Source organism: Alosa alosa, chromosome 9 (assembly GCF_017589495.1).
Source record: "Alosa alosa isolate M-15738 ecotype Scorff River chromosome 9, AALO_Geno_1.1, whole genome shotgun sequence".
Lineage (NCBI taxonomy): Eukaryota > Metazoa > Chordata > Actinopteri > Clupeiformes > Clupeidae > Alosa > Alosa alosa.
In genome coordinates this window covers 36,435,215-36,442,650 of record NC_063197.1, presented here as the reverse complement: position 1 = coordinate 36,442,650, position 7,436 = coordinate 36,435,215, and positions in this window count along the sequence as shown.

Sequence of the window (7,436 nt, the reverse complement as noted above, 5' to 3'; positions counted from 1 at the left end):
TCCGTGTACACTGGACATGCAAAGTATTCTTTACCCAAAGCATACAGTAGGCCTATGCATTCTCTGTCTATGATCTGCAGGGTTAGGGCCTCCTCGACGAGGCGATTACTGGTCCGCGGATAATTTCTGCCACAATTAAACGGTATCATTGAACCGCGGCCGAAAGAAAAAAAAAAAAAAAACATTTCCCAGAATAGGAAACATTTCTTAATTTATTGTTATCAAATAAAGGGGCATAGCATTAGGGGGTAGTGGTGTGATCGCTCATTCTTGTGTGTGCGCATCTGTGTAAGTTAAACAGTCACCACTGGAGATAACGTGGGTAGCAGCAACAAACAACGTAGCCTTTTTAAAACAACGAACGAAGCGGACTCTTGCTGTCCATGAAAAGATACTGGCTAGATCTTGTTAGGCATGTTTAAGTTGGGCTAATGAACATGTTGCATTCTATACAGCCTGATTATGTCATTCTTTAAGCTACATAGCCTGTCTCCAGTTTTCCTAAATTTGACTAATTAAGAAGGGATAATAGGATATTTGACCGGCATATCATCAAAATGTCCGGAAAACGAAACCTCTGCCGGTCACTTTGACCGGCACCATTTTTTTCTAGTGGAAACTCTGAAATACACGTCTCAAAGAATAGTTGTGCAATTATTTGGGACAAATCACTCTGGTAGCTGCTATTGATTCAGTGGTGACATTTTCTAAGCATAGTTGGGTCTAAGCAGATTTGTAGGGCATAGTTGTAGGGCTGGTTGGCACACTTTTTCCTGGGGTTCAAATATCGTTGTCTTTGTTATCTGTTATCAAATGAAAGCCTGACATCTTAGCTTTAAAACAAATGCACTTTTTGTGTACAAATGATTCCACTTTTGTATTTATTTATGATTATAGTGATTATAGTGCATTCATGTGTTCATTTGTTACAACCTGCCTCAGCATGGGGTTGGTTGGCATGTATGTTATAGTCTATTGGTTCTTGATAATTTATATTTCATGCTTCTACACAGTTAATTATTAGATTATTTACGTAAATTATACATCATGATTTTTTGAGCTGGTAATAACAATGAGCTTACATTACATTTACATTAAAGTGATCAAAATGATCAATACTTTTGCTACTTAAAAAAATAATAATAAAGGTCTGTTATCTCTGGTAGCTAACATAAAATTGATGCTTGCTAGAAAATGTTTTTCTGTTTACTAAAGAGTTGATCAGATGGAACAAACACTTGATGCCTTTTCTTAATAGTCTTACTTAATCTATATTCCAGCAACTTCTATGTGTCTATATTTTTTATAGAATTGGAGTGTCAAAATGACCAGACGAAATGAATTAATATAGGTGGCCTGCACGCACAGAGTCTGATTGATGCATGGAGTTTCCGACCGTTTTCCCCTGAGAGCTTAGAGAATAAAATGAGGAGAGATACCTGTGTTTTACATATAATGTGTAACATTTATTCACATGGCCAGTTCAAAATCACCTAAGGTTTTGACTGAAATGTGTGTCGATATCAATTATTGGGAAAAACATTGTTTGGAGTGGATGGCGGGTGGATTGTTGATGTAGCTGCAGGTGCAGATTACATGACTACAGCTCATCCATGCATCTAGGAAGTTGGAATTTGATAGGATACAGGAACTGAGATAAATTGAAAATGAGGATTGGTAATGTCGGAATAGCGGTACTAAAAAAAGTCGGAGTAGGGGCATGTCTAAATAGAGGCATGTCGTAATAACGGGATGTCGTAATAAAGAGTGAACCCCCCAATCTGAGGTGGAGAGCCATAAAAATAATGGCATTATCCCAATCTCTTGGCAAAATGATATAGATGAGTTTCTGGATAGTTTAGGGGATGGACCAAATATATTCTTTTTGATTTATTAGCTCTTGTTCTGATTGTCATGATGGTTTGCTCTTTGCTTTATTTGGTTGCTATTGTACACCAATCATGCGTAGCTATTTTTCACAACTTATGAAGAAATCAGTTAAATCTACTCATGTACCTGCTTATTTGGATCTGACTAACTTTGATGAAACAATTGTATAATCATTTATATTTTGTGCATTTCCCAGTGGCAGTTTTTGATGAAATGTTCCAGCCATAAAGGCTGAAAAAGGGGACTGAGAGAAAGTGGAATAGAATATTATGTCCAATATTCCAATATGTGGTTTAATGTTCTGCACTTCTCATTCGTGGATCACTTTGACACTAAAAGTATGATTCTATGTAATTACTATGATATCTGTACTGTCCCTGTGTATATCTGTGTGTAACTGTATTTAGAGATAAGCGGGAATATTATGACTGCAGTGTTTCACTGCTCTGCATAGCTGCGTCAGCAGCTATCTGCTCCGGATTGCCAGGTTGCCACTAATCAGAGTCTGATTCAGTGTAGTCCACGTGAGATGGGATGACCAACGCCATCTCCCGTCAGCCTGGAAGGATACTTAAACGCTAACTATTTCCTTGTCTAGTTAGAGCAGCTGATGGATCTTTCAGTGAAGTCATGCTGTCTCTCCCTTAATGCGCATCATTGTAAATAAAACTCTGTTCCTGATTTTTCATGCTATTGGTCTGACTGGGTCTCTATTCATCTGTGGTATCAAAATTACCATCACAGGTGAACGCAGAGTAGTATAGACTGTAAATATGATGCAATTTGCAATTTTTATTTTCATACTTGATTGTACAGACAAGTGTGTAGTATTGTTGGAAACCCCCACTTCAGCTCTGTCACACAATAAAGGTTGCATCTCGCTGCAATGAACAGTTCCGGAGCAATGTAACAGAGAAGAAAGGGTGTGTTTTTTGATGCACTTTGCATCAATTGGGTTTTAAGGGTTATTATCTTATTAACCATAAAGGAAACTTAGATCTTCTAATGCTAATCTTTTAATTGTACCCAAAGTGCTCCACAAGCAAAGCGGGGAAGCTGCTTTTATCCATTATGCCTCAAAGCTATGGAACACCTTGCCTCTGTACATCAAACAGGTGAGTTCAGTAAATATATTTAAAAAAAGACCTGAAAACATACCTGTAAAAGAGAGCCTTTAGTTAATTCATCTTATCTTGTAGACTACATTTTCAGATTATTCTACATTTGACTGCTGCCATTAGAGCTGGAGCCAGCCGGAAGCAGATAGGGCTCCCCCTATTAAGTAAAGTTCTGCTCAAGGTTTCTTCCTGGAATATGGGAGTTTTTCCTTGCCACAGTTGCCATATGGCATGGTTGTAGGGGGTTAAGGGTTACGGCTAAGCATCTGGTAAGGATACGGTCTTCCTTTTCTTTGAAATGTTCCTTAAGTGGTAAAATGAAGTTTTGATGATCTGTTTTATGTGATTATTTAGTGATAGGTCCTGGTCAATTATAAATGGTAGATTTTTAACACTTGTGGATGTGGTCAGTGGAAGATCACTATATGTAACCTGTGATGTCATCTTTTTAGGACCTAAAACCATAACTTCTGTTTTATCCGAGTTCAAAAGCAGGAAGTTGTTCGTCCTGCATGATTTTATAGCTCTTATACATGTGTCAAGTTTGGCTAACGGGGTTAATTCATCAGGCTTTATGGAAAGGTATAATTGTGTATCATCTGCATAAGAATGGAAATTAATGCCATGTTTCCTAATTTCAGAACCTAGGGGTAGCATATATAGGGAAAATAACAGGGCCCCCAGTACTGAGCCTTGAGGCACTCCATATTTTACCATAGTCTAAGTGGATGGTTCATTATGGAACCAGATGTAGAGCCTGGGAACTTACTGTAGCAGACTGGGCTACGCCCTATTATTTGGCTCCTTTGCTTCTCCCCCTGTGCTGGATTGGTGTGGCTGCGTTCATCCTAATTACGGGGCGGACCTAGGCAGACTTATCTCTAGGAACGCAAATTGCTACCTGGATGTGCTACTTTCTCTCTTTCCCGTCTTCCGGGGCGCATAGTAGTTTGGCGTGGATCACAACTTGGCTGGTGAAGCCGCCAGCAAGTGAATGCTCTCACGAGTAAGGTAAGCTACCTGACGTTTATCTGTGCTGGCTGATCTAAGCGTGCACGATTGCTCTTACATCCAGTATATCTCCACTTCCGTGTTGTAGAGCTTGGTCTGTTTTGTCGACGTTGAGGCCGGTGTAGCACTGTTGAGCCTGGTGTCTGCCTTAAAGCAGCTAGAGGTAGGCTTGTTTATTTTAAACCCTTTTCGTAGTCTAATTGATCTCCGTTTGCAAACGGCAATCCTAATTGCCTCTAATGTGTTATTAGCAGTGTTGTCGGAGCTAACGCTGCTTCCCCCTCCCTCTCCCTCAACTTGATGGTCAGGAACGAAATCTTTTTAACTTGGTATGTATGTGGACAATATATTAAACTGTTAAAGGCTAATTTGCTATCTTTATTGTCCGTGATGGTAGTCTGTATACACTTGTTGTTTTCCACAGATATATGAAGTCGGCCGGCATCACCAAGTGTCTCCACGCCACACGCAGCTGCTGTTCTGTCTCTTATGAAGTTTATCGCGTCCTCTTCAACCCTCGGTTTGACGCTGGGGTTATCGTGTAACCTACTGGTTGTTGGTCCTGTCCTGGTATTGTTTGTCGTACCAGTTGGGATTGATTGTGCATGGGATTAATTTTGACTTATCTGCATAACGCATGTTTAGGGCTGTCTGGCCGTGTGGTGCATGCTTTGCATGTTTGATTGCTTGCTTTTCTGTGTATTTGCATGTTTGATTGCTTGCTTCTCTCTGTGTATTTGCATGTTTGATTGCTTGCTTCTCTCTGTGTATTTGCATGTTTGATCGCTTGCTTCTCTCTGTGTATTTGCATGTTTGATTGCTTGCTTCTCTCTGTGTATTTGCATGTTTGATTGCTTGCTTCTCTCTGTGTATTTGCATGTTTGATTGCTTGCTTCTCTCTGTGTATTTGCATGTTTGATTGCTTGCTTCTCTCTGTGTAATTGCATGTTTGATTGCTTGCTTCTTTCTGGTTTATTATGTTCTTTTCTTATGCCTTTCCTTTTTGTTCCCTGTTAATGCATGTTTAGAGCTGCTTTGTGCTGCATGCACATTTGAGTATTTGCGGGGTTAACTCACCTGTATCTTACAGCCCCTTAATTGTAGTGTTGCATTGTGGGAACTGCTGTGCACGTGCATGTGTGTGGTTGGTAGTGGTGTGTGAGCGTGTATTTGTGTGCAGTAACATTATTCCCCCCATCGCCGTGACCAGGGCGGTTGCACTGCTCCAGCTTGACCTCTGGGGCCTTCAACATCTGTGGGACGGCCATTCCAGCCTCCAGCCCCACAGCTCAAAAGCTATGTGTATAACCATACCGGCTAATGCTAAGTTAGTGTGATTGTGCAACCCACAGTTCTAACCATAGTCTCTCCCCCTCTCTCCCTTGTTCTCCTTTGGACAGGTGCGGTGTGGTCCAAGCGAGCGGCAGGCTCACCCTCAGGTGGTGGGGTCCCTTCACGTTTCCTGTAGCACACCTCGGGTGTCAATCCTTAGCTTTGGAGTGCAGTGTGATTGCAGTGCGAGTGCAGTGATTCCAGTGTGATTCTCACGTGTGATGTGTGGGTGTCTTCTGGACCGCTTCCCCAATGTGGCGTAGTCGTCACTACATTATACTAAATTTCTTATACCACTTGCCACATTACCATAGGCACTGCTCAATCCGAGGATTACATTTTTTTTAAAAAGCTTAACTCATGTTGCGATTCAAAGACCGCTATTCGCCAGCAGCCGCATCCATCTTCTTTGTTTTCAAGTTGAAGTACAACAGACAGACTGAAAAAGTCATTCATCCCCAGGGCCATTGAACTGTTCAATGCATCACTTAAGGGAAGAGGAGAAATAGACTTTTCTCTTTTAGTCTGTCTGCCTCTTCACCACCTCCATGTCTTGAACTGTCTGTCCACTAGCCACTTGTCTTCTTACCATTTACCACTTACCATTGTCTTCTGCCTCACTGTTTGCATGCTTTATTAGCACATATGCACAACCCCTCCTTCCATGCCACAGCCGAACTGTGACCACACTTATACCTTTCTTATTTATACATAGATATATAGACTTTATTCTTGCACTGTTGCACTGTTTGACTTACTCGTTTGACTTACTCATTTGCACCATCACCATGACACTCATCCAGAAGCGGATGGGCTCCCCCTATTAAGTCAGGTTCTGCTCAAGGTTTCTTCCTGGAATATGGGAGTTTTTTCCTTGCCACAGTTGCCATATGGCGTGCTTGTGGGGGTAAGAGGGTTAAGGCTGCCAGTCTTATGGCGTCATTTTCTATATTTTTGATATGTTGCTGAGTATAACATAAACAGCAAAGAAAAGTGATTGATAATGACTGACTGACTATTATTGTGTTACATGTTTCAAATGTAAAGCACTTTGAGCTGCATTCTGTGTATGAAAGGTGCTATACAAATAAAGCTTTATTATTATTATTATTATTATTATTATTATTATTATTATTCACAAAGAGCACCTTAACTTACCTTATTCACAGAGGACCACAGGCTCAGTCCCTGCTTCAGTCATTGCAAGCGCACCTGATTGATTAATCACCCACTATGTGGATACTGTTTTTTTAGAATTAATTTAGATTACGTTTTATTTAGTATAATTTGTATTTTAGTATATTAGTATATTCTTTATCTTCTACAGTCCTTATTGCTTAGTTGTGTTTTTTATATTATATATTTTTAATTACTTGTTCTGCTGTTAGTGAATGTGTGTGTGTGTATGTTGTCTGTATGCTACTGTGACCTTGAATTTCCCCTAGGGATCAATAAAGTATCTATCTATCTATCTAAGTAGCAGGAAATTCACACGGAACCGTCGCTGACTCTATACACGATGTGATTGGCCTGATAGAGGTTTCATTTTTCCAGCTTGCCAGTTGCTAGACTACCCTGGCTGCAAATTACATTTGCCGCCGCTAGGGTGCGTCTAGATTTCTAGGCTACCATGGTGTCATAGTCAACGACAAAACAGTTATACACAGTTAATTACTTTCACTATTGACTGACAATGGGTTACCATCAAAAACATAGCCTGACACATTTACCCCAATACTGTTTGAATGAATAAAAAAACCTAAGGACATTTATCCTTCAGTTGTGCTTCATATGTGCCTTTCACTAGACCAACTTTTTCTTGGTCAGTGGCGTAATGCTTTTTAGATGGTGTAAGACAATTTTTAGATCATATGCCAGACCACACCTTGTGTTGGGCTTAATAAAAGAGAGGCACATGGCGCAAAATTAGAGTGTAAGATAGGAATAAACTTTGCACCAGGATAATAATACGCTTTGCGCTTTTATGATCGTGAAAATAGGGCTCCATATGTTTTGCATTTTCATGCACTGGTAATTCCTTGCATTCTAGGTATATATCTAAAATACATTACCAGTCAAAATCCA